Raw genomic sequence first — 27,978 nt, forward strand, 5'->3', positions numbered from 1 at the left:
TAAGGAAATGGATAACTCCTCATCCCCCAAGGATACTGTAATGAGAAATAACAACCTCTAAGTATCGAAATACCCCCACCACCCAGTATCTCTTCGTGGTATGTTTTAACAAGAATATACACCTACCCCTGAAGGGAGAAAGAATCTCAAACGATCCTCTGGAAACCGAAGACCACCAATTCTATACCTCTAGACTCCTTAAATAATGTTAGTGTATGCAATAGCTTGTGCATTCCTTCATGCACGAAGTAGTGTCTTATAGGTGTACATAACTCTGTCACCTGGAGTGTCGCTAACACATTTGGTTCCCTCCACAAAGTATTTGCAAACGAAAGTTCTAACAAATAAATAATATCAGCAGCTCAGGACAAAAGGAAGATCCAATAGTACAATTCTTTTCTCCACCATAAGGATCCACAATAGTCAGGAAGAAAAATCTGGTAAGTAGTCACTACTAGTGTTCAATACTTTCACAGATTCACAAAGTAATATTTCAAAAGGGGTGGAGGGAAATGAACAGGACACCGGAACCCTGAACTCAGTAAGCACCACCTTGAACCAAGAATTAAGACGACCTGAAAACAGACAGCGTACGTTGTAGGCGCTTCCTAAGCCCCTGCCAAGATATCCAAAGGGAAGCGTTCCCTCTCTTGGGACCGAACAAACCAGTAAATCCAGGTAGGCGCTTCCTAAGCCTCTGCCAAGTAATCCAACGTGAATTGGAAGTCACCGATTCTCCAGCCAAGAACTAACTTTCACGAGAACAAATTATCGGTAGCGCGTTCTGCCTGAATGCACGCTAAATGCTATTTTCCCCGGTGCAACGCGTCACTACAGCGCGCCGCCCCAAGGATCATGGGATTTGTAGTTTCTAGTCCCTTGAGCGCGTATTTGGGCAGTCAGTGTTTACCAGCGGTCGGGGAAACGTGACAGTACACCCCCCTCTCCGACATTCACTGACTGCCAACAGGCTTGCCCGGATGCTGACGATGAAACAAACGCATCAGTCTCGGAGCATGTACAGCTGCAACAGGCTCCCATGAATCCTCCTCAGGACCATACCCCTTCCAGGATATCAAGTACTGTAATTTGCCTCTCACTCTTCTAGCATCCAGAATCCTTCGCACCTCATACTCAACATCTTGTTGTACCCTCACAGGCATAGGGGTTTTTGTGCGAGGACCTTTGGCAGGTTTCAGAAGAGACACATGGAAAACCTGATGGATCCGGAAATGAGTTGGAAGATGCAATTTCACAGCCACTGGGTTTATATGCTTGATCACTTTATAAGGACATATAAACCTAGGATTGAAAACACTGTATCTGCGAAAACGAATGTTTCGAGTGGATAGCCACACCCAATCCCCTCTTCTGTACTCAGGACAAGCTTTACGATGTTAATCTGCCTGCATCTTATACCTTGTTTTAGCTTTCTCCAGGTTATTCCGTGCTTGTATTACCGTATTTCGGATAGTAACCAATCGGGAGTGCAATGTAGGGATGTTTACATTAACAGAGGGCAAACTCAAAGGGGCAAATCTGGGGTGAAACCCGTAGGTACAATAGAAAGGAGTGTATTGAGTGGAGGTATGAATTGCATCATTGTACGCCACTTCAGCAGCCCACAGCAAATCAACCCATGCGTCAGTGGTGGTGTCAACGAAACATCTCAGATATTGATTGAGTGTTTGATTCAACCTTTCGGTCTGACCATCAGTTTGGGGGGTGAAAGCTTGTAGAAAGAGAGGATGATATACACAGTTTCTCACACCATGTCTTCCAAAATTTCGCTGTAAATTGTGCCCCCCTATCAGACACTATGGAACGAGGAAGCCCATGTAACCTGACTATATGTTGGAGCAAAAGCTGAGCTAGCTGACCAGCGTTTGGTACTTGTTTACATGAAATTAAATGCCCCATCTTGGTTAAGTAATCCACCACCATGATGATGGCTGTCATACCTTGATCTTTAGGCAACCCCACCACAAAGTCAACTGAGAACCTCTCCCATGGAATAGATGAGTAGGCATGACTTGCAAGAGCCCCTGGGTAGGACGATGATCACTCTTGGCTTGTGAACAGATGGAACAATTTTTTACCCATGCAAATACGTCTGGACGAATGGTAGGCCACCAGAATTTCCTCAACATCTTTTCTAAAGTCTTTTGTCCACCAGTATGGCCTGCACAGGGAAGGTTGTGGCACCATTCGAATGCCTTTTTACGTAAACTTAGGGTGGGTAGAAGCAATTGTTGGCCTTTCATGGGTAACCCTTGTTTAAGTTTCCACTCCGGATGCATTCGAATCCAAGTTTTCCATTCGAAGGTCTGAATTCCTCTCTTGGTTTTCTGGAGGAAGTCTTCCAGACGTATCACTCCCACTATTTTCTGTGGTTCGATGATGCTCTTCTCAGGTGGCATCGTTACAATGGGGTTATTTTCTTGGCGGGTCAGAGCATCCACCTTCCTGTTTTCGCTTCCAGGACGAAAGGTGACGATAAAATGAAATTCTGCAAAAAATAACATCCATCTGAGTTGTCTGGGAGTAAGATGTCTGGCTGCCCTTAAAAATTGTAAATTGCGATGGTCCGTATACACAGTGATTTGATGAGATGCTCCCATTAACCAGTGTCTCCATTCAGCAAACGCATCCTTAATCGCTAACAATTCTTTTTCAGCTATTGTGTAATTTTGTTCAGCTGCATTTAATTTGCGTGACACAAAGGCGATGGGATGGAGATGTCCGGTGCTCTCATTTCTTTGGGATAGCACTGCCCCTATGGCCATCTTGGAGGCATCAGCTTCTACCACGAATGGAATTTCAGGGTTTGCATGTGTGAGTACTGGGGCGGTGACAAAAGCTTCCTTCAATAAATCAAACGCCTTTTGTTCAGCAACACTCCACACAAAAGGGATATTCTTTATCGTCAATCTTGTGAGTGGAGTAACCATCTCTGAAAAATGCGATATAAATCTTCTGTAAAAATTTGCAAATCCTAGAAGACTTTGAATATCTTTCACACTCTTTGGTCTAGGCCACTCCACAATCGCTTGCACCTTTCTCTCCGCCATGACCTGACCTGATGGAGTGAGCATGACTCCCAAAAACTCCACAGTGGTGACGTGAAATTCGCATTTTGTCAGATTACAATACAAATGATTCTGTTGTAAGGCTTGGAGAACTCGACATACATGACCCTGGTGTTCTAGCTCAGTGTCGGAATAAATCAAGATGTCATCTATGTATACAACCACAAAGATGTCCAAAAACTTGCGTAGCACTTCATTAAAAAAAACTGAAAAGAGGAAGGGGCATTGCAGAGCCCAAAAGGCATTATGAGATATTCAAAAAGCCCATACCACGTCTTGAAGGCCGTCTTCCATTCGTCGCCTTCTCTCATCCGAACCAAATGGTATGCGCCCCTTAGATCCAATTTGGTATAGATTTGTGCCGAGCGGACTTGCTCTAGCAGAACTGGAATCAAAGGCAACGGGTATTGATTCCGGATGGTAACCGCATTTAATGCTCTGAAGTCGATGCAGCAACGCAGCTCTCCATTCGCCTTCGGTATAAAAAAAAGCGGAGAGGCTGCTGGGGACCTAGAAGGCGGAATGAATCCTAGCTGTAGTAGCTTATCCAAATATTCCTTGAGGTGCGATGTTTCCGGTTGAGAGAGAGCATAGATTCGATCACAAGGAATCACAGCTCCGGGTACCAAATCTATTCGACAGTCGTATTCTCTATGTGGTGGTAACACCTCAGCCTTACTTTCACTGAATACTTCCACAAACTTCCGATAACAGCTTGGCAACACTGCTTCTTTTTCAGCAGCGGTATTGATGGCATGCATGGTCGCAAGGATGGTAGATGGACAGGGATTCTCCACATTACAATGTTTGTGACAAAAGTCGGATTGTAACTCCAGAGACTGCTCAGCCCACTGTACTGTGGGTTCGTGTTTTTTCAACCATGGGAGTCCCAATATCACTCCATAACGTGGAGCATGAATGAGATAAAACGAAAGATATTCTTTATGGTAACCTCCATACCAAAGCTCATACTCCGGAGTGTGTTGATTTATTGGTCCTGATTCCAATTCATGTCCGTCTACTGCAAACACCACTTCTGGAACCGGTTTCCTTATAGGTGTTACTCTCAGTCTACGCGCCTCTTCTTTATCCATAAAACAGCCCGTGGCTCCTGAATCCACCATGGCTCTGATGCGTTTCGGGGTTTGATCAATCCATAACTCCATTTCCAAAAAGAACAACTTATTTCCAACTGTATCTTCACCTTTCACAGAAGGGATGAATTGTTTGCTTGAGTCACTCCCTTCTGGAATACTCAAGCACTGGAGTTTTCCGACCCTTTTTCGACGGAAGAAGCAGCCACTTGACCAGGACGAAACCGACCTCCTTTAGGTTTTACAGGGCATTCACGCAAGAAATGTCCTTTCTTCCCGCAATAAAGACACAATCCATGTTTGCGACGATGTTCTCTTTCACTGAGCATCAACGGGGAGCGGACCGCTCCTATTTCCATAGGCTTTGTTTTTCCCTCAGATTTTTCTCCGCCTGTCTGTTTCTCACCAACGAACAGCGGTCTATCTTTTCTGCTATGATCTCCTTTACGTTCCCTTAGACGATGGTCCAGCCTCAATGCCACTTCGATCAGAGCAGCACAGGTTGTGGGTTGAGGATCGACCTGGGCTATGACATCCTTTAAGTTCTCAGTGAGTCCTTGATAAAACAGAACGATTTGTTTTGCTTCAGGCCACTCCGTTTCTGCTACGAGCCTTCTAAAATGGTTCAGGTAAGTGACTAAATCAGATGATCCTTGCTTCAGTACAAGCAATTCCTTGTCTATTTAGCGCACTTAGGCAATTAATGGAAACCCATAACTTACTAGATATGTGGGTTCAGTCAGGCAAAAAGACGGACGGTCATACATTCTTTTCTTACCCCCACAATATATTTTCCCGGATCGACTACATCATGTCATCGTTAGAGGGCTTGGTAATGATTGATATGATCAAGTCCCCTAAAACAATTTCGGACCACAATGCGCTCACCTTTGTCTTTGATGTCCCCGAATTGGTTAAACCAAAGTATAATTGGACCTTTGACAGAAGACTCTTGATTAATCAGGAATTCATAACACATATGAAAAATTGGGCACAGGGCTTTTTCGATTGTAACCGCTTTAGCGCGTCACGAGTAACGGTCTGGGACTGTTTTAAAGCGGCAATAAGGGGAGAAACTATCTCATTTGTCGCCAATAAAAAGAAGCGGGAAGACAATATTAATATACAGCTCATGGAGGAACTTTCTGATCTTGAGACACTCCATGCCACTCAGATAGGCCAGGGGGTCCCAACATCTGAAACCTCTAAAAAAATACTGATATTAAAAAATGAAATTAATAACATCTTGATCCAAAAAGCAGCCGAAACCTATCAAGCTAACAAAAATAAGCTATATGAATCAGGGGAGAATGTAGGCAAATACCTAGCATTACGAACACGCCAAAAACAATCACAAGGCAATATAAAGATGATTGAATATGAAGCCAAGGAATATACATCCAAGCAGGATATCCTAAACATATTTCAAAAATATTATAAGAAATTGTATCATAGCGATCTGACAAATTCGGACTCGGACATCACGTCATTTTTGAACAACTGGCTCCCAGACCAAGACATAAATACTAGGTTAGATGACAGGATTAAAATAATACTCGAGAGAGAAATTACCTATTCTGAGGTAGAGATTGCCTTATCCGAACTTTCCAATGGTAAGGCGGCAGGCCCCGACAAAATCCCCCTAGAACTGTATAAAATCCTAGGTAAACAAATAATTCCGTTATTGTTAGATCTCTTTCTCGGAGTGCAGTATAACTCCGCCCCACCAGACTCCTGGAAACTAACGAATATTATAATTTTTCACGAAAAAGGTAAACCATCTCAGCTTCCATCATCTTACAGACCGATATCCCTGATAAACTCTGACTCAAAGCTCTACTCAAAAATACTAGCCAACCGACTGAACGGGGTTATCAAACATCTCGTATCCCCCTGGCAGCACGGATTTATACCCGGAAAGGGCACTACAGATCATACCCGGAGAGCCACTACCCTTTTTGATATCATGGGAACCACGGGGGGCGAGATGGCGATGATTCTCCTCGATGCCGAAAAGGCTTTTGATCGAGTAGCATGGCAGTTTCTCTGGAACATATTAGAACGAAAGAATTTTGGATACAAATTCATCAGAGCCATCAAAGCCTTATATATCGATCCTAGTGCAAAAATCTCTATATGTGGCAATGAGTCAGAGCTTATCAAGGTACATAGAGGTACAAGACAGGGTTGCCCATGCTCCCCGATCCTGTTCGCACTATACATAGACCCCCTTATTCAGAAACTACTTTTGACCCCTTTAATACAGCCTATTAAAATAGGGCCATATTCCACCAAAGTCATGGCATATGCGGATGACATTGCCGTTGTAACTAACAACCCCACGGTGGCAATCCTGGAAATCGAATCAATTACCCAGGCATTTGGCACATATTCAGGATATTCGTTAAATAGGGACAAAACCATGGTGTTAGCTACTGATAATATTCATTATGAAAGTGCTCTCAAAGTTGAAGAAGCTACATACTTAGGCATACACCTTACTACTAAAGTGGAGAGAATTATCCATTTGAACTACACTCCCCTCATTGATAAAATTAAAATAGACCTCAAAAGAATAGACAACTTACATCTATCTATAATTGGGAGGGCTAACTATATTAAAATGAATATCTTCCCGAGGGTCCTCTATCTTTTTAGAGCGATCCCATTGCTAGCTGGAGATAACTTCATTAAGACTATTGAGTCTGCTATATCTAAATTTATATGGAGCTACGGAAAGATACGAAGATCCCTCCGCTTAATGTCGCTTCCACAGGATAGAGGGGGACTAGCTAGCCCCAATCTAAAATTATATCTCTGGGCAACACTGATGCAATCTATGGATCCCCTGCTTACGGATAAAAAAACTAATACCTATACGCCCCCAGACTTATATATTCCATCGATCTATGAACTTAGTCTCGGTGATAAGTGTAAAGGGCTCTTTTTAAGACAGGTAGAGCCTTCATACTATAAAAAAATCAAATTGAAGACAGTCTTAGACGCATGGGTGGGTTGGAAAGCAATCTCTAAATACCTATCAATTCCCAATTTTACAAGATATACTCCTCTTTGGCATAGTAAGATCATCCCCCCATCCCTTAATGATGCTACCTCGCAGAGGTGGGAACATCTAGGTATCAATACAGTTGGCGACATATTAGGACATAATATCCCTATATCTTTTGAATATTTTCAAGAAAAATATCGTGTCCCTACGCAAGATTTTCTTAAATATTTTCAAATACTGTCATGTATCCGCAATGTTTTTCCAGTAATAATACGAGACAGACTCCCACTTCTTGAAGCTATTGGTAAGAAAACTACAAGAATAGGGACTCTGTATCAGATTCTTATGGGTAATCTCCCTGATGATATCGAAAAAACAGAACAATCTTGGGCTGTAAAACTGGCAAATCCTAATGTTGATATCGATCTTTCACTAGCGCTATCTACAAAATACTTTATAGCCTCAAATTTAAGAGCACAATATTATAAAACAGTATACAACCTATACTATACACCCGCAAAATTATTTGGTTGGGGTCTTCGGGCCGACGACAACTGCCCAAGATGCAAACAACCACTCGCCAATCTACTTCACATGTTCTCAGAATGTTCGGAGTTGAGGCGGTTAAAGACCATGATATTGGAGTTCTGGGCTCAGGTCTTTGGACGTCAGATAAGGGACTCACTAACTCTCTGTATACTAGGCCACGATGACTCACTGGGTCATAATAAAGAGGAGCAAGCGGTAGTTTTTCTGGGGTATGCTGTACTTCGTATCATTTTGGCAGCTCGCTGGAAAGACGTAGACCCCCCTACTTTTCATATGTGGCTTAGTCGCTTTCTTGCAATCTATAAACAAGAAACCGCAATATATGCTACTAGGGGGAGAAAAATGAAAGCAATAGGAGCACAGATTTGGGACCCGATTACAAGATGGTACACAAATGAGGTTCGCCAATTAGGTTCTGCCGATGATTAATGGACATCTCTTTTGTTTCTCAGATTCCTGATCGTTTAATCTGCTTATATTTTTCTGTTGTCATTTTTTATTTTTATTTTTCATTCTTTTTCTCTTTCCTCTCTGGTGTTATTATCCCACTTGATATTTTATAAATTGTTTTGTTAATTAAGCTATTTGATCATCTGCTGTACCAACTTCTGTTTCTTTTTTAATCTTATGTATTAACTATGAATTTGTCAATAAAAAAAAAAAAAAAAAAAAAAAAAGCAATTACTTGTCTGCTGAGAATGTTTCGGCTCTCCTGTCGAATGTTTTTTCAAACTCCACTTTAAACAAATCCCAGTTATACAGTATGGGATCATTACTTTTTACGATAGGGACTGCCCACTGTGCTGCCTCTCCCCCCAAGTACGACATCAAAAAGGAAACCCTAGACTGATTGGTCAAGAAAAATTTGGGTTTACAAGTGAAATGTAACATCACTTGTGTCATAAACACTTGCACCTTTTTTCTGTCACCTAGAAATCTTTCTGGAGGGGCCAAAGGGACTGGAGAAGGCATTTCTACCACTACTGATGCAGGTTGAGGGGCTCCTACATCAAAAGGATTACGCTGCAATGCGTCAACCCTTAGTTTGAACGCTGCCGTTTCTTGACGTGAGGCCGCAAGTTCTGCCTGTACCAGGCCTAAAGCTGCCAGCACGTCATCAAAGGAGGCCATCCTTTATCACTACAACCGGGGGGATACAAATACTTGGGCCGATTATTCTGTCAGGTTCCGCTGTGATGTATCCAGAGGATTGTACCGATGCTATAAAGGGGCCCATCTCTAGATCATCCCAAGTCTGACACTATTAGTACACAGACTGTTAAGGAGATCAAGCGGGGGAAAATAGAAGGTCCGGAGGGGAACTGCTGGGCTGCTGGAACTGGAAATCTGAAATATACAAAGCACGGAATAAGTGGTGTTGGGTTACTAGCGTGAACCACAACTAACTATATTACTCTTTCCTCACCTGTATAATCATTCAGGAGTGCTGAGATATAAGAGGTAAGGAAATGGATAACTCCTCATCCCCCAAGAATACTGTAATGAGAAATAACAACCTCTAAGTATCGAAATACCCCCACCACCCAGTATCTCTTCGTGGTATGTTTTAACAAGAATATACACCTACCCCTGAAGGGAGAAAGAATCTCAAACGATCCTCTGGAAACCGAAGACCACCAATTCTATACCTCTAGACTCCTTAAATAATGTTAGTGTATGCAATAGCTTGTGCATTCCTTCATGCACGAAGTAGTGTCTTATAGGTGTACATAACTCTGTCACCTGGAGTGTCGCTAACACATTTGGTTCCCTCCACAAAGTATTTGCAAACGAAAGTTCTAACAAATAAATTATATCAGCAGCTCAGGACAAAAGGAAGATCCAATAGTACAATTCTTTTCTCCACCATAAGGATCCACAATAGTCTGGTAAGTAGTCACTACTAGCGTTCAATACTTTCACAGATTCACAAAGTAATATTTCAAAAGGGGTGCAGGGAAATGAACAGGACACCGGAACCCTGAACTCAGTAAGCACCACCTTGAACCAAGAATGAAGACGACCTGAAAACAGACAGCGTACGTTGTAGGCGCTTCCTAAGCCCCTGCCAAGATATCCAAAGGGAAGCGTTCCTACCCTTGGGACCGAACAAACCAGTAAATCCAGGTAGCCGCTTCCTAAGACTCTGCCAAGTAATCCAACGTGAATTGGAAGTCACCGATTCTCCAGCCAAGAACTAACTTTCACAAGAACAAATAATCGGCAGCGCGTTCTGCCTGAATGCACGCTAAATGCTATTTTCCCCGGTGCAACGCGTCACTACAGCGCGCCGCCCCAAGGATCATGGGATTTGTAGTTTCTAGTCCCTTGAGCGCGTATTTGGGCAGTCAGTGTTTACCAGCGGTCGGGGAAACGTGACACAACCTTTACAACGCAGTCATCACATCGCGCTACATTTACAACGCAGTCATTACATCGCAAAATCCTTTACAACGCTGCCATTGCAAGTCACTACAACGTATGACACTACAATGCATGTCACTACAACACAGGCATTACATCGCATGTCTTTACAAAGCATACCATTACAATGCATAGTACCCCCTACACTTTCCAACACTTACCCTACTGTTGAACCCCCTGTATTAGAATAGTAATTTTTCCCCTACACTATCCAACACTTACCCTACTGTTGCACCCCCTGGAGTTAGAATAATAATTTTTACCCCTACACTATCCAACACTTACCTTAAATGCAATGTAATGGAATGCGTTGAACGGTATTATGCGATGTAATGTAATGCGTTGTAAATGTAATTTTAAAAATTTGTTGTAATGGCATGCGATGTAAATGTATGCGTTGTAAGGGATGTAGCGGTGTAAAAACTGCATTGTAAAGGCATGCTTTATAAATGTATGTGTTGTAACATCATACATTCACTCAAGACACCATAATCCCCTAATGACGGTGACTCAGAAGTTGGGATTAGGATGTCATTTTCTACCAGCCTTTCCATGTCAGCCTTTCTGACATGGAAAGGCTATCAGAAAATTACTTTGGGGGCCTCTAGCAGGGCCTCCTTATCCCCTGGCCGTCCACTATATCATTGCACCCTGTGGGAGGCACCATCAGGTGCCGGCTATTTGGTGCAGGGATGTTTGCAAACATCCATTTCACTGTGGCAGCTTGTGCTGTTGGCATTTTCCACCCACCGCACAAACTGCCATATTTAAATGGATGTTTCCGACTGCCCAAAGGTGGTCGCATCCAAATTACGAGGAAATAATCTCTGATGTTTGGTTGGTCGGTTCCAGACCGATACAGTGTCGTCCACCCGACATTGTAATCAGCACCAAACTATCAGTAAGCTTCTTCTATGTATTTAATTGTGTCAAATATTGCAATATTCTCACATGTTTCTGACCCTTTAATGTTTATATAAATGTTACTTCTCAATTGGTTTATTGTTTTCCATGCCTGCTGACTCATGTTCATATTTTAATGTTGTGGTTTCTCATCATCTGTCAATGTTTTCAGTTCTTCTATCATTAAGTAATAACACAAATCAATTTTCTTTCCTGCTGAAAAGCTTTGGGCAAAATGTACTGTGACTTTTTTAAGCTTGTCAGCTCAATTTGATACATTGCAATCCCAAGTTATAAAAATGCTTCATCAATATTGTCATTTGTCTCTTTATTGACAATGTTGTCCTGAAATAGTGCTACCCACTTCAGTAAGTCCAGTATTTCTTTCACCTTTAGTCACCATTCTGAGATAGTTCTTTCTTTCAGTGAATGTATCTTGTTCTTATACAGGCTTCATTTTCTTATACATTTACTAAACTGGCTCCCAGTGGAGAGGAGAATTTCTTTCAAAGCTATCTGCCTAATGCATAAGGCACTCCATGGAACCGGCCCCCTCTACTTTCAGGAGCTATTTACATGGTATACTCCTAGCAGAACATTGAGATCTAGCACAGAGCATAAGGTTCAGATTCAGAGAAACAAGCGATTAAAATGGGTCAGGAGGATTCTGACATTCCAGGGGAAGAAGTTATGGAATTCCTTCCCTCTGGCCCTCCGCTCCCAAAACAGCCTGCAGCTGTTCAGAAAGCAGCTGAAGACCTGGCTGTTTCTGCCGACTGAGCTTTAGCATCTGGCGACCCATTTCCTGGGTCCGTTCCCCTTTTCCGCCTTGTTCCGCTCAGCCGGGTAGGCTCATCACAGAAGGCCACCTGGTAAATCTATATAGCAGAAACTTGTCATGTGCCAATGAGCACCGGGCTCGGTGCTACTTGCTGAGACTTTTTAACATTTGTGTGTGTCTGTCTGTTGTGTCCCACCACCCACTACAGGTACAATAAGGGAAGACTTTGAAAGGTGCATGCTAAACGCTGACCCACCAACAAACCCTGAAGAAATCACTGAAAAACAAAGTGATGAAACATGTCGGTTGACTTTTAATCAGAGTGAGCTAACAGCACAGAATAAAGTCATGAGTTGCCAGTTAGTCTTACTCTTTTTATAGTGGTATTTGGTTTTTTCACTTAATTGGGCACGGAAATATCACACTGGGTCTTCAGCACTCACAACACCTCACGGTTGTTTGACCTATATGCACTTTCTTTATGTTTGTTTTCTCCCATTTTCTTTAAGGTTGACAGTAGCCGATGATGAGAAGTGAGGAATCAGGCGAGTACCAGTCTGATACAATCCTCTCCTTGGTGTTGCTTCCGTGAGGCACTGTCAACCTCCCCTCCCCTTTTTTCACGTATGGAAGGGAGGATATATATGTAGCGTGGTGGTGACACTGATATACATACACACATCTTGGCAATATTGCCAGATTGAAAATTACAACGTTGTGTAATATTGTGATAGAAGTTAGATATTCTCTCTACCACAAGAGCAAATTCTTCCCCTTTGTTTAGCCGTTGAGCTGCTCAGGAGCAGGCCATTGTTGTATGAGAGATATTTGAGTGGGGGGCGGCCTGTCTCTGTTTCCCCCTAGGCTCCTGTTTTTGTGAGACCGCTCAGCGCTAAGACATGAACAAGGGTGTCCCCCAGGGCTCCTGTCTCAGCCCCACTCTTTTTAATATTTATCTGGCGCCATTGGCGAGTGTAGTGGAAGCCCTGGGGTTTGAGACAGTGTCCTACGCTGACGACACCCAACTGGTGTTCATCTGCGGGTCAGACGCAGCAGCTGATAGACTCCGTTTTCATTCCGGAATGATGGAGATCGCAAATTGGATGGCCAACAATTGCCTCCAATTGAACCCAAGCAAGACAGAGGTCATGCTTTTGGGAAGAGCTGAAGAATCTTGGTCACCGGATTGGTGGCCGGCACAATTGGGGCCGCCCCCCTTGCCATCTCAGAGTGTGAAAAATTTGGGGATCAAATTAAACCACACCCTTACAATGCAAGATCACATTTCCTCGGTTTCTGGGGCATGTTTCTATAGATTGACATTATTATGGAAGATCCTTCCTTTTATTCCCATGACACATCGCAGAACGCTGACCCAGGCGACTATTATCAGCCCTTTGGATTATGGAAACGCTCTGCTTGCTGAAGTAGGTGCAACACATATAAGGAAACTGCAGGTCATTCAGAATACGGCCGCTAGGCTTGTTCTGAACCAACCGGCGCGTACCCCATCTATGCCTCTACTGAGAACCCTACATTGGCTTCCAGTGAAGCAAAGATCCTTTTTAAAGTCTGCTGCCTTACCTTGACGGCTCTTCAGGGCCGCGGTCCATTGTATCTCCAATCAAAACTGGAAAAATACTCGCCCAACCGCCAACTGAGATCTAGTTCGCGGCATCTTTTGCTTATCCCGCGCATCAAATTAAGTAGGACTGGGGTAGGGCCTTTTCTTACTTGGCCCCTAAGTATTGGAATAGTCTCCCTATGACTCTTCCAGACATCTCCTCCTACCAATCCTTTAGGAAACTCCTTAAAGCCCACCTGTACTAGTTCTACCGACCTGTTATGCCTTCTTGTATTTGCGACTAAGATAAAAAGCGCTGAGATGCCCCCCGGTGATTCGTGCGCTATACAAGCTAGAATAACATAACATCTTCTCTGGTATTGCGCACTTTACAAAATTAATAATTAATTCACACTAAACTCAATCCTCATGTTCACATAATTCACCATCGTTCCTCGCCAGAAAGAGAGACCTCCATTTAACACACTTCATTTGTTCTTCAGAGCTGTTTCTCATTCACTGCTACAATTTATGTTTCTTTTCTCATGCCTGTCTGTTTTTCCTTTTATGTGGACTGATGTCCCTTCCTCTTGGCTCTTCTTGTACTGCATATCATCTGTCTCTGACTCTCCCAGTTCCCTTTCACCATCCTTTTTGTTTTGAAATCAAGTGGATAAGTCTAATGTCTTCTTAAACTATTCATTCAAGAGAAGGGCTGCCTCATCTGCCTAGGAGGCATGATCTGAGTGTTCTTCAAATTCTGTAAGATTACTTTTGCCTTTTTAGGTTTTGTCCATGTGCTCTGTATTCATGAGTGGTTTAAACCTTTTCACACAGGTGTAGGTTCTACCAGACATATAGTCTAATTTATCACAATCACATTTTCAAGCTGTCATCATTTCTATCTCTATCTCATTTCTTTTTTTTAAGTTCAAAAATGAGTTTATTAGATAAAGAATTAAAATAATGTTTAAAAATTAAGAACAGTGAAAGTAAGAAGATAACATACAATGTATCAGTTGGAGTAAATAAATATCAGGGATATAAAACGGTCAATCAAGTATTTCGTGTACAATCAATATGACCATAACATATGTTAGTGATTTGAAAGAAGAGAATGCTACATGTACTACAGAAAATTATAATACATGTTAAAGTATAAACACAACTGTATAATAACATAAAGGAAGTCATGGAGGTTTAGTAACTCCTTGTTGCAGAGGTGTAGGGCGAGTGGAAACATTTAGCACTAGTATCAATATATAGTGTGACTGGTGTCCACAAATCTAAACGTTTGGATGATAGATGTGTCGGGTATACAAATGCAGTGTCTAGCCTATGATTGTAACAGACAGAGTACCAGCATGCTTGATATGCGAGTTTAGTAAAGTTTTTCCAATTCTTAGTTATTTGTTGGAAAGCTACTGCTAATAATAGGTCAATTATTTTTACATTGATATCACAATTTTCCCATATAGAAGATAAGCTACCTAAAAAGATATGTGAAATTGAAAAGGAATGGTTGGCATGAAAAATCAAATTGAGTTGTGACCACACCTTTTCCCAAAAATCCGAACAAACTTGCATGTAAAAAGTAGATGGAATAAGTCCACATGTGGTAGCGAGTAAGACCAACAATTGTGTGAGGTATCAGAATGATATGTATTGAGGGCAAGGGGAGATAGAAGGAGCCTATTATATATGAAAAATAGTGTTTGTGTTGTGTTTGCGGCTCTAGAAGATTTCCTACCTTTAAGCCATATTTTATCCCAAAAATCCACGGGCCAAGAGGTGTCAAGTTCCTTTTCCCATAATAATTCTGTCTTAGTTTTATTTCTTAGAATAGGTGAGGTGTGTATAAGTTTATACATAGTGGAAGCCTGAGATTCTTGAAGTGATAAGGAACGCAATTTATCTGCATGAGTAGACTCAGAAGGAGTGGTAATATGGGATGTTGTAAGTGAGCTAATTGGACAGCTTGTGTTAAGAGAGAATATTTGGAACAGAAAGTTGAGGGAAAGTCAAAAACAGTACTAGCTTGTGCAAAGGGTATAATCTCATCTTGACTGTATAATTGGTGCACCCAAATCAATCCTCGTTGTCGCCACGATTTCCAAAATAAAGATTTATTATTTATTAAAACGTGTATGTTGTATTGTATTGTATCTATACTTCTCTAGCGCTACTGTCATCCTACGGGTATTCTGGCGCTTTCAAATATCCAGATACTTGGTCTGCTGGTTGATGAGGAAAGAAATGGAAACATAGATCAGAGTTTTGGGAAAAGCCAAGTTTTCAGGCCTTTCCTAAATTCGATTAATGAGACACTCTGTCTAATCATTTGTGGTATCTTGTTCCATAACTGTGCCCCTACCACACTGAAAGCCCCCCCCCCCCCCCATCCGGGAGCGTTTACATTTTCTGACTGCCAGCAGACCGGTACCCGAGGACCGGAGCTGTCTCTGAGGGAGATACCAGGAAAATTTTTCCTGTAATATGATTGGCCCAATCTCGTGTAAGGCCCTAAACACCTGGCAGAGTGATTTGAATAGAACCCTTTCTCTAATTGGTAGCCAATGGAACTGCCTCAGTGCGGAGGTGGAAGAAGAGTCACGTTGCAGACCCAGTACCAATATTGCTGCCGCAGACTGGACTCTTTGCAGCCCCTGAAAGATGTACCGGGGGGCTCCTAAATATAGAGAGTTACAATAGTCCAGTCTGCTCAGCACTGTGCTGTTTACCACCATAGCGCACAATTCCTTTGGCAACATGGGGAGTATTCGACGGAGCAGGCGCAACAGACCAAAGCAAACATTAGCAGTCTTGGATGCCTGCAACTCCATCTGGAGGTTTTTGTCAATTAGGACCCCCAGGTTCCGTACTGTATTGGCCGGGGTCAATGGGTCTTCCTCAGGAGTGAGTCTTAAATCCAATGGGGAGTAGATAGTCGGCCTTGCAGGGGAACAGTAGAGCACTTCATTTTTTCCTCTATTGAACTGCAGGGAGTTCCTCCGCAGCCAATCCGCGGTGTGGCGCATACACTCTTGGAATTGCTCAAGGGGGAACTGCCTGACTAAGTCAACCCCGAACGATTTGATGATGGAGAACAGCGGCTGTAAATAGACATTAAAGAGAACAGGGCTAATAGCAGAACCCTGAGGCACCCCATGAGTGACCGGCGTCTTGCAGGAGGTGAAAGGTGCCATAGAAACTGTCTGTTCTCTATCTGTCAGATAGGAGCCAAACCATTGCAAGGCTTTACCCCTGACCCCCATATTTTCCAGTCTCTCTAATAGGATTGAGTGGCTTACCGTGTTGAATGCGGCTGACATATCGAGAAGTACCAGTACTGCACCATTCCCGATGTCGGCCCTCATTCGTAGGTTGTCCAGCATAGTCAGGAGAGCAGACTCCGTCCCGTGCGCTGGCCGAAACCCAAACTGATCCTTGTCCAACACGTGATGTTCCTCAAAGAAGTCTGACAAGGACCTGCTTACAACCCTCTCCAAGATTTTGATAGGAAAGGGGAGCAGCGAGATTGGGCGAAAGTTGACTGGATTTGTGGGGTCTAGAGAAGGTTTTTTAATCAGTGGTGTCACCACCGCGTTTTTCCATTCCCCCGGGACAGTTCCTGTTTCCAATGACTGATTACATATCTGTCTAAGCCAGGGAAGAGTTTCCCGGCCATAGGTTTTCCATATTTTCTGTGGCAATGGGTCAGAGTGGGATCCTGAGGATATATTTTGCACTACCTCACTGAAAGTGGAGTCAGAGAGAGGCTGAAAGCCATCAAGAATGTATAATTGGCTCGGGCCCCCTCCGTCTCCATTGGTCCTTGGGGGTGGGTGTCGGTATTATGCACCTCAAGTGATCTAACAATCTTTCCCACTTTATCCAGGAAGTGCAGAGCAATATCATTGCATAATTCCTGGGAAGCCACCACTTTGGTGCTCAGACATGTTGGAGCTGACAGATCTCTGACTATCTTAAAAAGTTCTCTAGTCCCATTAGGGGTGTGCAAGACGGAATTGGCATAAAAGTGGGCCTTACAGCCTAGGATCCGTTGTTTATACGCAGTCTGTGCTGCACTCAACTCAAGCCTGTCTCCCTCTAAATAGCCCTTCCTCCATTTCCTTTCCGCCTTCTTACACAGCAGACGTAGATGTCTCAATTCATCATTATACCATGGTGTTGATGTTTTATTTCTTATTTTGATTTTTTTTATCAGGATTATTTGATCCAATGCACTCATGATATAATTCTGATAGATGTTGTAGTTAGTCTTCACTGATGCGGACGAGCAGAAGAGGCTGTCTGGTGGTGATGTTAGTGTGGCCCCTGACCTACCCAGCTTCGCCCATTCTCTTCCCACCCTAAATGCCACAGGTGTCTTGGCTTGTCCCGTATGTTCTGGGAGTAGGGCTTGAAATGATACTAAGTAATGGTCAGTCCAGTTCTGAAGTGTGACACTCAGAACCTCGGTCTCCAAGGCATTGGCAAAAAGCAGGTCAAGTATATGACCCCCTTGGTGAGTTGGGACTTTAACCAGTTATTGCAGATTTAGGCTGGCACAGGTGTGTGTCAGTTCTCTTAAATGGTTACCCAAGGAGGCATTCTCCCACAAATTAAAATCACCAAGGATGATCATTCTACTAGGGAAAGGTTGGTAATAATATCCAGGGCGTCTTGATAACGGGTGACGCTCCCAGGTGGTTTATAACAAATCAATCCAGTGAGCTGGCTACCTTTGGGTTCCTGTAACGAGAAACCCATGAGCTCTAGCCCACTAACCTCTTCCACTTTTATTGAGGCGAAATGCAGTTCTTCCTTGTAGATCATTCCAACCCCTCCTCCTCTGCCCTTAGGCCTTGGATTATGTAGGATATTAAAGCCCTTTGGGCAGGCAAGTCCTATTTCGAGTGCAGATTCTGCTTGAATCCAGGTTTCAGTTAGGAATAAATATAGTAACATGTAAGAGAAGTTCCCATTATTCTAATGGACCAATAGGTTCCAATATACACAATTGCCCACAGAACTGTTGGTGATATTAGATCATTTTATTGTCAAGTATATATATATATATATATATATTTATAAAAAAGAGATTAATTACTTCAGTAAATATATCGACATATATAATTCATAAAATGTCAGCCCAGAACAACAAAGGACAATAAAAACATTTTATGTACATAAGACATAATAAAGTCTAGCTACACCCAGTTCACATACATCCGAAAAGACAACTATCTAATAGGGAACAAGAAATATCGTATACTATATAGGGGTGACTTGCAAAAGAGGGGATAGGCCAAAGCCTGTTTCAGTTATCCCAAGGGGAGGGGAAGGGGTTGATAGGCCTGATATTTCAGAATCGAAATCGGCAAGACTAAAGGCATACATACCGGAGGGACGAAATTAATCAGCCATGTAAACCATTCAGGGCTTATAACAGCAGGTTCCACATTAGATGGCGACAGACATAGAGATCTCTCTGAACTGAATATAGAAAAAAAAGGAGAGATATAAATGACCATGAAATGCAAGAATGCTCCAAAATTTCTGAAATAGGGACAACCAAGGCGGAACAACTCGGTGGTAAGGCTGTAGAAAATTCGCCTCGCAAAGGAAAGTACCCACTCGCTAATCTATCTACATACAACAAATCTATACACTTTAATGTTAAGTTATAGCCAAACAACAGTAGCCCGCCGGCAGAAAATGCTCACCCGAGTGTTTGGGGGAACAATGTAAAAAGTGACAGATGAAAGCGTAGCCATCCTGATATGTATGGCCAGCGAGACCGCATTTTTACGAGAGATTTTCTAAAATAAAGAAGGAAAGGGAATATAGAATTGCCTGTATTTAAAAGTATATGCAAAAGGAGTGAGCTAAGCAGGAGCCAAATCACAAGTTTTTATCTTATTTTAATAATGGCCGTCGACCAGAGAATAGTTCCCATGCACATTTCTCCAATATAATATATTAACAACAGCTACAAACGTATAGCTAAAGGCCGTAGGAACATTTACTAACGTTTACCTTTGGATGAATCAAGAGATGGAAAGAGTGTCGGTGTGCCGATAAGCACTACACCCACAGGACCCAGCCGGGTGGGGGACGAATTTGCGCTTCAAGGATAGTCCTGCACAAATATGAAACGAACAATGTAACCCACCGGCCAAGGGGATGAAAGTAGTTAAAAAAAGGGCTAGTCCAAAAATAAGAAACTTACTTTCCAGACAAGGCGGAGATCTCGGGATGTGGGCCAAACGGGTCACCTTCTAAACCGAAATGGGAGAGGTACGTTTAAGCTCAGACGCGCATAAATAACGCGAAGAGGCGGTATAATATGTCTCACCTGAGTAAGATAAGATTAGACACACCCAGCGCTAGAGTGGTAAACTCTATCGAGTCGGAAGTAGAGATAGGGAAAATGCCGCCATTGTAGTATTTTTGTTCCCAAAGAAGCCGATAACTCGGCGATAGACTACGAAGGTAAGAAGTGGCCAGAGAGAGCGGGCTAGAAGGAAAAAGAATATTTTTAAATAGCAAACCTAGTCGGAAATTTCCAATAAGTGATAAATAAGAACGCTGCACTTTAAAGACATACCAAAAACGATTCCATAAATAGGAGTGACAAAAGGAAGAACAATAAAGGAAGATAAAAAAAAGCAGTGAAAATCTGACTAAAAGGTTCAATATCACGCCATAAGAAACAGCACTAGGCGAATATATATACTCATCAACAAACACTAATCATAGGACACTCAAAGATGCTGGGAAAAATAAATATACTTAATGAATCGCATTTTCCCATGGATTCATTGAGTCCTGAAACAGCCGTCTCAAGAACGAAAATCCAATATACTTCCCTTTTGCTCCGCAGTGCATCCGAATTGCCATCCTGAGGACAGTGGATGTGTTCAAGAATGAGCCACCTGAGATCTTCAATTTTGTGTCCCAGGTCTTTCCAATGTGTAACAAGAGGTGCTCCCAGCCGGGAGTTTCTAATGCAGGATTTATGCTCTGAAAACCAAGTGCGGAATTCTCTACCTGTTTCCCCTACATAGCCCTTAGAACAAGGGCAGGTAAGTAAATACACCACATTATTGGTCCTGCAGTTGGTAATTTCTTTAAAATTGATGTTTCTTTTTCCCCATTTAAACTCAGGGGTACAGATAACCTGGTCACAGGCGTGGCAGCCACCACATCTGTGACTACCCAAAATAGGATTGGTTCCCATGATACTCCTTTGGGTAGGGCCAGGAGGCTCAGATGGCTTAGCTCTCACTAGGAAGTTTCTTAGATTCTTGTTGCGTCGAAACGCAAAGATAGGTTTGTCTAGTTTATCAGAGGTTTTATCTATATTAAGGAGGTGCCAGTGGGAAATGATAATGAACCTCAATTTATCATTGAAATTGGAGTGAGTCGAAATCATCACAAGTTTGTCATCATCTTTTCTGTCTTTAGGTTTCAGTAAGTTCTCTCTATTGAAGTATTTGGCTCTTTTGTAAGAGTCTCTAATCAGCCTCTTAGGGTATCCTCTGTCTAAAAATGTATTTTTCATCGCTCCCGTATGATATTCAAAGTTACTCAGGTCAGAACAGTTTCGTCGGAGCCTGAGAAATTGGCTGAATGGAATGCTATTTCTCTGGTTCCGCGGGTGGTAACTGTCGTAAAGGAGCAGTGTGTTGCGGGCAGAGGGCTTGGTGTAGAGAGATACTTCTCCTTGTCTCAATGGACATTGAGGCACTGTATTCAAATATTCCGCAAGAAGGGTCCCTGGAAGCGGTTAAAAAGATCCTTGACGGTGCAGACTGTCCTTTCGAAAAACTATTTGTCCTGGAATGCCTCGCTGTTGTTCTCAAAGAGAACTTCTTTGAATTCGACAAAGCTATTTACCATCAAACGCTGGGAATCAGCATGGGAGCGGCATGTGCCCCGAATGTAGCCAATGCTTACATGGGGGTATTTGAAGAGAAACACATTTATAATGAGCTTGCCCCCTTTTCTGAGAATGTCACCCAGTATAATCGATATATTGATGATTTTTTCTTCATTTGGCCAGGCTCCTCAGAACAACTCGAGGAGTTTGTGTTGTGGATAAACCTTTGCGATCCACATCTTAGGTTTAGCACCAACATTAGTTCGTCTAAGATCGAGTTTCTAGATGTTTGGATTCTAGAGAACAACAAACATATTGAAGTATCTCTCTACACCAAGCCCTCTGCCCGCAACACACTGCTCCTTTACGACAGTTACCACCCGCGGAACCAGAGAAATCCGTGGGACGGTGGCAAGGGCGAGGCTGGCATCGAAGCTGGCGGGTGGGTGTGTAGGAAGTGAGGCGGTTGTTGAGGTACTTGGGTCCCATGTCGTGGAGAGCCTTGTGTGCCTGGGTGAGGAGTCTGAACGTGATCCTTTTGCTGACGGGGAGCCAATGCAGGTCTTTCAGATGGGCAGAGATGTGGCTGTGGCGGGGGATGTCCAGGATGAGTCATGCTGATGCGTTCTGTATGCGCTGGAGTCGTTTCTGGAGTTTGGCTGTGGTTCCAGCGTAGAAGGTGTTCCCGTAGTCCAGGCGGCTGGTGACGAGGGCATGGGTGACAGTCTTTCTGGTTGCGGTGGGGATCCACCGGAAAATCTTTCGGAGCATGCGCAGTGTGTTGAAACAGGATGACAAGACGGTGTTGACTTGCTTGGTCATCATGAGGGAGGAGTCCAGGATGAAACCCAGGTTGCGAGCATGGTCTGTTGGCTTGGGTGCGGTGCCCAGGGCAGGGGGCCACCAGGAGTCATCCCAGGCGGAGGGGGATGGTCCCAGGATGAGGACTTCTGTCTTGTCTGAGTTTAGTTTCAGATGGCTGAGCGTCATCCATTCCGCAACGTCTTTCATTCCTTCCTGGAGGTTGGCTATGGCGGGGTCGTTGGTGAGGGAGAGGGTCAGCTGGGTGTCGTCGGCATAGGAGATGATGCTAAGGTTGTGTTGGTGTGCGATGGCTGCAAGGAGGCTCATGTAGATGTTGAAGAGGGTGGGGCTGAGCGAGGATCCCTGTAGAACGCCGCAGATGACTTCGGTGGCCGTGGATCGGAACGGTGGAAGGTGGACTCTCTGGGTTCTTCCGGCGAGGAACGGGATGATCCACTCCAAGGCCGTTCCTTGGATTCTGGTGTTGCTGAGGCACTGTATCAGGGTGCGGTGGCATACCGTGTCGAAGGCAGCAGAGAGGACCAGGAGGATGAGGGCAGCTGTTTCCCCGTTGTCGAGCAGGGCCCTGATGTCGTCAGTTGCTGCGATGAGGGCGGTCTCGGTGCTGTGGTTTGCTTGGAAACCGGACTTCGACGGGTTGAGGGATCCGTTTATCTCGAGAAATGCGGAGAGTTGCTTGTTGACGGTCTTTTCAATGACTTTGGCAGGAAAAGAGAGGAGCGAGATGGGGCGGAAGTTCTTGAGGTCCGTGGGGTCCACGGTGGGTTTCTTCAGGAGGGCGCTGAGCTCTGCATATTTCCAGCTCTCCGGGAAGGTGGCGGATGCGAAGGAGCTGTTGATGATGTCCCAAGTTGGGGTGTGATGATGGAGCCGGCTTTGTTGAAGATGTGTGGGCATGGGTCTGTAGGGGAGCCGCAGTGGATGGTCCTCATTGTGCGGGTGGTGTCTTCGGTGCTGACTGAGGTCCAGGTGCAGAGGGTGGTGGTTGGGTGCGCTGGTTCCGTGGTTGGGTGCGTGGTTTGTGCGCCGAAGCTGTTGTGTATGTCGGCGATCTTGTGGTGAAAGAACGAGGCGAGTGAGTCGCAGAGGTCTTGCGAGCGTGTGATGTCGTTGTTGCAGGCGCTGGGGTTGGAGAACTCCTTGACGATGCTGAAGAGTTCCTTGCTGTTGTGGGTGTTGTTGTCCAGTCGTTCTTTGAATGTAGTCCGTTTTGGTGGTGCGGATCAGCTGGTGGTGTTTGCGGGTCGCGTTCTTGAGGGCTGTCATGTTCTCTGTTGTCTAGTCGTGGCACCAGGCTTTCTCGAGGGTGCGGCAGGTTTTCTTGGAGCTTTTGAGGTCGTTGGTGAACCACGAGTATTTCTTGCTGTTGGGTCTGCCAGGTGGTTTCTTCAGTGGTGAGAGGTTGTCGGCACAGTTGGTGAGCCACTGTGTGAGGTTGCGGGCTGCTTCGTTGAGGTCCGCTGTGGTGATGGGAGGGTTCTGGCTAAGGGAGGTGGTGAGCTGGTCGGTGGTGATCTTGCTCCAGCTTCTGCAGGGAGCCTATTGTGGGTGGTGGTGGGTCGTGGTATTTCTGAATTTGAATTGGACGCAGCTGTGATCAGTCCAGTGTAGCCCGGTGGAGTGGCTGAAAGAGATGTGCTTGCTGGAGGAGAAGACGGTGTCAAGCGTGTGGCCAGCGTAGTGGGTGGGGGTGTTCACCAGTTGCTTGAGTCCGAGGTTGGCGAGGTTGTCCAGCAGGGCGGCGGTGTTGCTGTCATTGCTGTTCTCCAGGTGGAAGTTGAGGTCCCCTAGGAGGATGTAGTCTGAGGAGGTTAGGGCGTCCGGGCTGACGAAGTCTGCGATGGCTTCGCTGAATTGTGTGAGTGGTCCCGGGGGTCTGTAGATGAGGGTGCCTCTGAAGGTAGTCCAGGGGTCGGTGTGTATCTGGAAGTGAAGGTGTTCGGCGGCAGTGAGGTTGTCGTCGGAGTTAGTCATGATTCGGATGGTGTTTCTGTGGACGATGGCAATTCCTCCTCTGGTTTGGTTGACGCGGTCCCTCCGGGTGATCTTGTAGCCATCCGGGATGGCTATGGTGATGTCGGCGGCTGATGAGGTGTTCATCCAGGTTTCCGTGTGGAAGGCGACGTCTGGTGATGTAGTGTTCAGGAGGTTCCAGAGTTTGACGGCGTGTCTGTGGACGGAGCGGGTGTTGAGCAGGATGCACTTGAGGTGATTGTTGCTGGTACTAGGCTTGGTGGGTCCTGGGCCGTGTCGGAGGCAGGTGAATTTGCAGTCTTGGCAGGTGAAGGGTCCGTGGGGGCATAGACGGGCTTGCCTTTGGCGCGCCTTCGGCGCACAATCGGCGCGCCCGCTGCACGCCTCCGCTGCATGGTCGCTCTGTGGGCTTCATAAGTAAGGAGCTTGGAGGGAGGAGCAGCTGGGTGGCGGGAACAAGGCGGCGAATGGGCTGGAGAAGGTGGGGCCGCAGGGAGGCAGCAGCAGGAAAGAGCAGAGTCTCGAGGTGGGCGGCTCAGCGGCGGCTGGGTCGTCCGAGGCAGCAATCAGCTGGAAGGAGGCTGGCTGGAGGGCAGCAGCACGAGGGGGTGACCTAGCCTGGAGGCATCCCCCTATTAGTAGTGCACCAGGAGGCACGCTTGCAGAGTGGCGGAAAAAGGGAGCTTCAACTTTGACACCCTCTCACCAATCCTGCTGTGTGGGATGTACTGGAGGTAACAGGAGGGGTACTTGGCTCCCAAAGATGTCATTGGGGGCCAGCTACCCCACATGTCTTGTTTTTCTGTCCATTCTATTCTAGTTTATGAAAGAAATGGCTTCATTCATTATGTCACAGTCTAGGTTTCAGGCAATACTTAGAATCCTTAGTGGTGTTGAAAAGTGGCACAACCCTTTTTAGTGTTCAGCCTAAGCAGCTACTTATTTGCAGCAAGAGTCCATCTGGGCCGGGGGTTGGAAGTTTTGATATATAGCTTACCTGGTGAGGACCCGTGAGGATTGTGTGCCGCTAGGAGACTTGGGCTGCCCTTTATCCCTCACCCCAGAGGGATACCACTACTCCCGCAAATGCTCACCGCACCCGCCTTGCGGGTGCCACTTCGCGGGCTGAAGCGAGGGCTTTGGTGTTGCTCCTGCGGCGGACCACTGGGGAGAGGAGGAGCATTCGGCGATCAACGTGAAGGGCGGTGCGAGGTAGGGACTCGCTTGTCCAGGAGTCCCTGCAAAGCCCCGGAGATCTTGGCCGTGCCCCCTTGAAACCACGCCCCGCCCGCAACGCTTTCTACTTAACAGCACGTCCGACGCATAGCAGAACGTGAGCGGAATGCCGAGCGAAGCCCGGGGAAAGGGCGGGCAGTCTGTGGCAGTCAGGGGCTGTCTAAGGCTGGGCTGGGCCACCCCTCTGACATCGTTATTCGATACTCCAGACCCGGTGGACAAATTAACACTAGTAAGGGTACCTGCTCTTTCTTAACAGTCTGTGCCAATGTCTACCCGCTCGGGGAAGAGCTTGAGGGGAGGGGGCGAGGTGGGACCTAGTATTGTTATAGGTACTATGGACAAATTTATCACACGGGTTGCAGCCGTCATAGAGAAGGAGATTGTAATGACAGAGGGGCGTCTTTCGCAGGAAGATCATCCTTGGGCCCCTTAGCTCAGGCAGTGTCACCTGTATGTAACCCTGCTCCCCTTTTAGCCACACCTCATGTGTCTGACGAACCGCGGGTTGCATCTCTGAGGGCTAGTATCGATAGATTGGAGAGCCTGGCTGCATCATCCATACCTCCTTCTGAGGATGGTGGCAATCCGGCCTTGTCTCCCACTGTATCCCCTGTTTCCATAGCAGGCCCTGTCTGCCCCCCCCCAGCCCCCCCCCCACCACAGTGGAAAATCCTAAGACACTGGGCACCCCGCTGTCGGCTCCTAAGATCTCTGTAATTACTAAAAGGAAAAGGATTGCTAGCCCGCGTAAAGGAAGTTCCTTGAAACTGCTTAAGAAACCAAGGACACAGGGAACCAAGGGCATAGGTACCAAAACAGGTGAGGGCTTGGGCACGATAAATTCCTCTTCTTCTACCAAGGGGAGTGGTCCTATCTTAGAAAAGGTAGGTGCAGCTCCCTTTCCCAGCCATCAGCCACCAGCTCTCTGTGTTCCTGTTACTATTGCACAAATTGAGGAGTTGTTGAAAACACTGTTGTCCCCGATTATTGACAGAGTAACAGGGCTGGGTGATAGGCTAGACAGGTTTGAACAATCAACCCTAGATAGCTTTTTCTCGTTGAAAACACTTATTAAACTGCACTCTAGGTTAAGGGAGGAGGGTCAAGGAGGGCCCACTGAAAACAGGAAAACTACGGAGCCCCAGCAGGCTTTGCCTGTTGTACCCACTGCGGCTATTTTGGTAACTCCTCAGTTGACTGACAATGTTCCCTTAGTGCCGCTTGTGGCTACTTCCGGGAGCATTGGCCAAAATGCGCAAGTCCTTTCAAGTATCCCCAAGCCCCCCAAAGCTCCGGGTACGAAGCCGGGCCGGGTTGAGTTGCCGGGGGGCAGTGGTCCTGCTAAACCAAAGGGAACACCAAAGGGGACGGGTGAATGTAAAGTTACTAGTCAGGCTTGTTCAGCCAAAACCTCGAATAATAATCCTGCTCTTATCCACCCACAAACACTATTAGCAAAAGCTGTCCCAAAAGTTTCATCATGCAAAGTTGCTCCAATATCCCCTCCTGTGAACTTGCCCCCAGACTGTCATCCGTATGTTGCTGTCCTTATAAATGTACCCACCCTGAAGGCTGATCAAAATAAATCCCCTCAAGCCTTAAAAAATAAAACGTTGCACTGGCTAGAGTCCAACAGACCCCTTCCTAGGGGCCTTGATGGATCAATTATAGGAGTCAGAAGGGTGGGATGGGTGGGTTATGGTCACAAGCATTTGGAAGGAGACTGCGTGGTGGTCAATTTCAGGGATAGTAGAGTAGCACAAACCATTTGCAATTAGAAACCTAATCCCGGGGGGCCGGCAATTGGTATAGTGGACCTAACCTTTTTTTACCCAAGATCAGTCACTACCCCGATTGGCCGAGAATTCGGCATGGTTTGGAGCAATAGCTCTGCCTATTCTGAATTTCCTGCTAATCCACAATTCCACCCTCAGGCAGTCTGGCCATCGCCTGGGTGGAGAACACCGGGATATTGAACCAACGGTATTGTTGGGGAGGTCCTCGGAGTCGGTAACTCAGGTGATGTCACTGAGCTGAGTGGGCTGACCATTGATTATGGCACACTCCCCCTTAGTGTAGTAGTCCCCACCCCTATACAAGAGAGTAATCAGCTTCCCGGGAGGCAAGGTGGGTTGGCAGCCTAACGACCCAGGACCTGCTGGAGGGTGGAGGAGGCCTCGACTCTGGCGTTGACCCAGCTGTGGCAGATCCAGTCCTTAGGATTTTCCGCTGGAACATCGCAGGAATCGATAGGAAGTTGGGGTTGCCTGAATGGAACGCTCTTGTTGAGGGATATTCCATCTGTATATTCCAGGAGACGTGGGGTAGGGAGCCCTGTCATAAGGTGGGATATTCATCCCACTTTGTTCCAGCTGTCCCACCTTTGTCAGGGAGGGGTCGCCCTTCGGGTGGTCTCCTCCTTTGGGTTGCTGTCTCCCTAGATTGTAGGGTGGAGGAGCACCACACGAACTCACCTGATATCCTCAACATCACGTTAAAGGTTTCTCAGGGATGTCTGCTCCTAGACATCTTCAACATCTATGCTACAGGTACTAGGGGAGGCGCACAATCGCCCACCATTGCTCTTTTGGAAGATCTCCTTAGTTAGCGGCCAATAAAATCGTGCATTTTGGTGGCG

The 27,978-nt window shown here is 45.5% G+C and overlaps 1 long non-coding RNA gene across 1 annotated transcript; it reads right to left on the reverse strand.

Moving 5' to 3' along the window:
* Positions 1-18,853: 18,853 nt before the first annotated feature.
* On the reverse strand, positions 18,854-19,697 carry LOC147727477 (uncharacterized). Its single transcript, XR_015309485.1, has 3 exons — positions 19,650-19,697; positions 19,457-19,559; positions 18,854-18,913 (listed from the first exon to the last, which is right to left on the reverse strand). It is a non-coding gene; the product is annotated as an uncharacterized LOC147727477 (long non-coding RNA).
* Between the last annotated feature and the right edge of the window lie 8,281 nt (positions 19,698-27,978).

The sequence above is a fragment of the Lissotriton vulgaris genome, chromosome 3_1, assembly GCF_964263255.1.
Source record: "Lissotriton vulgaris chromosome 3_1, aLisVul1.2, whole genome shotgun sequence".
Lineage (NCBI taxonomy): Eukaryota > Metazoa > Chordata > Amphibia > Caudata > Salamandridae > Lissotriton > Lissotriton vulgaris.